General features: G+C 36.9%; 1 long non-coding RNA gene across 1 annotated transcript; it reads left to right on the top strand.

Moving 5' to 3' along the window:
* The first annotated feature begins 1,130 nt into the window (after window positions 1–1,130).
* On the top strand, window positions 1,131–5,132 carry LOC138403944 (uncharacterized). Its single transcript, XR_011238066.1, has 3 exons — window positions 1,131–2,449; window positions 3,399–3,535; window positions 3,625–5,132. It is a non-coding gene; the product is annotated as an uncharacterized lncRNA (long non-coding RNA).
* The last annotated feature ends 250 nt before the right edge of the window (window positions 5,133–5,382 follow it).

Below are 5,382 nucleotides of genomic sequence, written 5' to 3'. Positions count from 1 at the left end.
AGTTTAATTTATGATTTTGTAAAGTGGTGATAATAAAAAGAATACCCGGCTGAGTTAGCTGTGGGCTCTTCTCAGTCTTGGGCACGTTTGGAACCCTCGTAGCGTTTGCGAAATAATTATCACCACTATATTTTACAAATCCAACAACTGACAATCGAAAAGAGTAATTTATTACCTATTTTGAACAAATCATTTGACTTTGACTTTTGATCCCGGAAAATCAAAGTTCCCACGGGATTTTTAAAAAACCTAAATCCACGCGGACGAAGTTGCGGGCATCATCTAGTGCATACTAAATAGTTTTTGATTTATCATGCAAAATGTCAAAAAATACTATTTACCTATTTATTTATTTTTATTTTTCACTAGCTGCCCCGGCGAACTTCGTACCGCCTAACAGTCGATTCTTTTTCAGGAATTTTTTAAAAATTTTCTCTCCGTAAGAACCATATTCGTACTTCAAGGAATATTATAAAAAAAGAATTAGCGAAATCGGTTCAGCTGTTCTCGAGATTTGCGATCAGCAACACATTTAGCGATTCATTTTTATATGTACCGAAATTCTAGTTACATAGTAGTAATACATTAAGTTACATTGTAAATGCTTATCTCTAAACAGAGATTTAGAGATAAACATTTTACTATTGTAGTACGGAAACCTCGGGGCGCGAGTCTGACTCGTACTTGGCCGGTCGGTCTGTCGGTCGGTCGGTCGATTTATTTTAGAATGCATCGTATCGACAGCTGGTGGTAGTAGTTTACATATATCCTACTAATATTATAAACTAGGTGAAGCTATGATAGCCTAGTGGTTAGGACGTCCGCCTTCTAAACGGAGGTCGGGGGGTTCGATCCCGGGCACGCACCTCTAACTTTTCGGAGTTATACGCGTTTTAATTAATTAAATATCACTTGCTTTAACGGTAAAGGAAAACATCGTGAGGAAACCTGCATGCCGAGTTCTCCATAATGTTCTCAAAGGTGTGTGAATTCTACCAATCCGCACATGGCCAGCGTGGTAGACTATGGCCAAAACCCTTCTCACTCTGAGAGGAGACCCCTGCGCTGTAGTGAGCCGGCGATGGGTTGATCATGATGATGATGAGGTGATGCCCGCGACTTCGTACGCGTGGAATTAGATTTTTAAAAATCCCGTATAAAAAGTAGCCTATGTCACTCTCCAGGTCAACCATACCCATGCAAAAAATCACTTCGATCCGTTGCTCTGTTGCGACGTGATTGAAGGACAAACCAACGAACCAACAAACAAACACACTTTCACATTTATAATAGGTGTAGTGATGTGTGTGTGTGGATGTTTGGATGTTTGTTACTCAATCACACAAAAACGGCTGAACGGTTTTGGATGAAATTGGGAATGGAGATAGATAAAAGTGTTAATTTAGGGTATACCCTAAATTAACACATAGGCTACTTTTTATCCCGGAAAATCAAAGAGTTCCCACGGGATTTTTAAAAACCTAATTCCACGCGGACGAAGTTGCGGGCATCAACTAGTAATAAAATATAATTTGGACTTATCCGAATTCCGAAAGTCAGGGTTGTCAAATCACACTTATATTATAAAGGCGAAATTTTGTATCTGCGTGTGTGTGTGTATAGGTTTGTTACCCTTTCACGCAAAAAGTACAAGACGGATTTGGCTGAAATTTGAAATAGTGATCGCTTTTGAAAGAGTTCTCGCGGGATTAAAAAACCACTATATCCTCGCGGACGAAGTCGCGTGTATCATCTAGTTACAAATATAAGTATGTAGGTCATATTGTGTGCTTAGACAATTTAATTATATACTTGAGTTTTCATGTAACAGAAACAAAAATGGATTGGCGGAAGAGGAAAAAGAAACGGTTTAGACTCGCAAAAGCAAATCCCTTGCAAAGAGGAGATCTATTAAAATTCATCAGAATCTTTCCAAACCATAATATTATCTTGTGATGATAATGCCATTACTTTTTCGGGGTTATTCCTGTGAGTCACACCCGACGTGAGTAACAATGTGACTCGACGGGAATTTTATTTGACTGAATATGTACTTTTCCGGGATGCTGAATTTGATAATGACATTTATTTTCAAATCCAAAATAGCAGACATGCACTTTTCACAAAAAATAGAAATGGGTGTCGTTTTCAGGGTTTCCAGGATGCTGGTTTTGATAATGACATTAATTTTTTAATCTAAGATGGCGGGCCAGCACTTTTTATAAAAAATAGACGCGAGTGTCGTTTTCAAGGTTCTCCAGGATGGTGAATTTGATGATGACATTTATTTATTTTTAATAAATACTTATATATTATACTTCTATTTTAGTGGATCACAGGATTTTCTTTGACAAGGAAACGACAAAGCAAAAAATCGAATTGAATTAGATTATGATGCTATCACACCGTACCATTTAGAGCCAGCTTCTGAAAATTTGACACTGTGTTTGTAAGTTGATATTATTTAGATACTAGCTAATGCCCGCGACTTCGTCCGCGTGGATTTCACATTTTTCAAAATCCCGCGGGAACTCTTTGATTTTCCGGGATAAAATGTAGCCTATGTGTTAATCCAGTTAAGAATTCTAAATTTCATTCAAATCCGTTCAGCCTTTTTTGCGTGATTGAGTAACAAACATCCAAACATCTACACTTTCACATTTATAATTCCACTAGCTGCCCTGGCGAACTTCGTTCCGCCTACGGCCTAACAGTCGATTCAAATTTTTTAAATTTTTCTCTCGGTAAGAACCATCCTCGTACTTCAAGGAATACCTAATTTAAAAAAAGAATTAGCGAAATCGGTTCAGCTGTTCTCGAGATTTGCGATGACATTTAGTGATTCATTTTTATATTATAGACTAGCTTATGCTCGCGACTTCGTCCGCGTGGGCTACACAAAATTTCGAACCCCTATTTCACCCCCTCCAGAGTTGAATTTTCAAAAATCCCTTCTTAGTGGATGCCTGCGTCATAATAGCTATCTGCATGCCAAATTTCAGCACGATCCGTCCAGTATTTTGAGCTGTGCGTTGATAGATCAGTCAGTCAGTCAGTCAGTCAGTCAGTCAGTCAGTCAGTCAGTCAGTCAGTCAGTCACCTTTTTCTTTTAAATATTTAGATTAGGATTAGGATAATATAATTATTATGTTACTAGCTGCCCCGACGAACTTCGCACCGCCTACAGTCGATTCTTTTTCAGGACTTTTTAAAAAAAATTCTCTCCATAAGAACCATCCCCGTACTTCAAGGAATATTATCAAAAAGAATTAGCGAAATCGGTGCAGCTGTTCTCGAGATTTGCGATCAGCAACACATTCAGCGATTCATTTTTATATAATATAGAGATTTACTATTTGTTGTCAGATTTGTCAATGCTGAATTATGTTGTATTTTAGTGACTCAAGACATTCCTTTTAGAAGAAAACAAGGAAAATAAAATGAATATGCCCAATATACGTACCACTGAAATCCAACATGATGCTGCAACATTCAATTCTGTACTAAATATTGAAAGGTCTACCATACCATACTTGTAAGTTGTTAAGCTATGTTTTTTGCATACATTCTATATAGATAATACTCACAATATAATTATGTTGATTGTATGTTTATTAATTCCAGAAATGAAATGGAGAGCTTCAATAGTTCTGCGTCGAATGATACATCTAATGTGACTGTTGAAACAGAAAATGATACATATTGTGTTTGTGTGTAGTGGGCTTTTAGAGGGAAATTGAATTGTACCTACTTCCTACTTATAAAAATAAAATTTTCATTTTTGAGATCAAAGTGGAATTTATTTTGACTTTTGTATACACAAGTAGATAGTATATATAGTTTTTAGTCGCTACTAATAGATAAGTGTAGGCAACAAAAGTTATTTTCACAGACAAACGAATGTGTAATCATGTGTTCCTAATAGGTAATCCGCCAGCACAGAGAATTCAACTCCTAGAGTACGCATATACAAGGTTTTACATGAAAACAAAATCGTAAAATGTTGGCGGGGGACAGTGGAGAATGCTTTGTTGTGATTGGTGGACTGACTAATCAAAACAATGTGCGGAATGAGGGTACCGAACGGGCGTGGGCGATGATTCATTTAAAATTCCGTGGGATCACCACGATTTAGCAATGCAATTCCTTAGGTACAGCATCAGGGTCGAGAAGTGGGTCTTCGAGTTCAATGATAAAGTCTTTACTTGGTAGATATAGGTACCTACCTCCAATATCAATTTATAACCGACAGTTTCAAAATCCCATAAGTTTTGGTGGTCATGTCCCCTGCAGCATCAGGATTGAGGAGTTGAAATCCTGTGTGTCCTATATAAAATGACATTTTATATAGGACAATGTTGCAAAGTTTCTTTATCAATTAAAAAAAATACGCAAATCGGTTCAGAAATCTCGGAGATTTCTGTGTACATAGGTAGAAAAACACAACTCCTTTTTTAAAAGTCGGTTAAAAAAGTATCCTTTGTTAATCCTCTACTTGTCTGTAAAAGTCCCGTCAAAATAGGTTCTGCCGTTCCGAAGATTAGCCCGTTCAAACAGACAGACAGACAGACAGTTTTTAAAAACGTTTGATTCAGCTGTTATGGTACAGTTCAAATAACAATATTATGAGCTTGCGGTAGTTATTTCGAAATTACAGACAGACACTTCATAGAAGTATGGATTTCTATAATATATACGAGTTGTTTATACACGCTGAGGCAGTAGTTACCTAATAGGTATGTATGTAACTGAGATTTTATAGTATTCATCAAAAGATAAGTAGGTAATCATTATCATTCAAAAAAAAATTAAAAAATATTTATTTCAGTAGGTAAAACAATTTCACATAGTGCGTAGTAATTGGGACCATCCCAGTAACTGTTTTAGTATTGCTACGAGTACTCGTGGCAGGCGACCCCGCTCTTCCATAAAATCTTATACAATAATAATTGAAATAAGTAGTTCCTTCATAAATCATATATTTACAAAAATTCATCGGTGACATCTGTCCAACTATCTGTGTGCCATCATCAATATATCCGGACGCTAGTGTGAGCGCATGCACTCGCTACACTGCTCATCACTGAGTCTATTTCTTTCTATCACAATGTTAGGTGAAATAGCATACAGGTTACCCACGTGGGCCGAGCAGTTCGGACGTGCATCCAGCGTCACCTTAAAATGATATTTTTTCTGTCAGACTCTGCATGTGACTACGTACATATTTTCATGAAGATGGCATTATTTATCTAAGATTCAAACCCAAACGTTTTCTAACAATAAACAATTTACGTACATTGCTATGCCGCAACCGGCTACCTAATATACCTATGCCATAATACACATATAATGTACATTACTAAAGAACCTTCTGTTCTCACG

Source organism: Maniola hyperantus, chromosome 22, assembly GCF_902806685.2.
Source record: "Maniola hyperantus chromosome 22, iAphHyp1.2, whole genome shotgun sequence".
NCBI lineage: Eukaryota > Metazoa > Arthropoda > Insecta > Lepidoptera > Nymphalidae > Maniola > Maniola hyperantus.
Note: the sequence above shows the minus strand (reverse complement) of the source record. Positions and strands in the feature narration are given on the sequence as shown.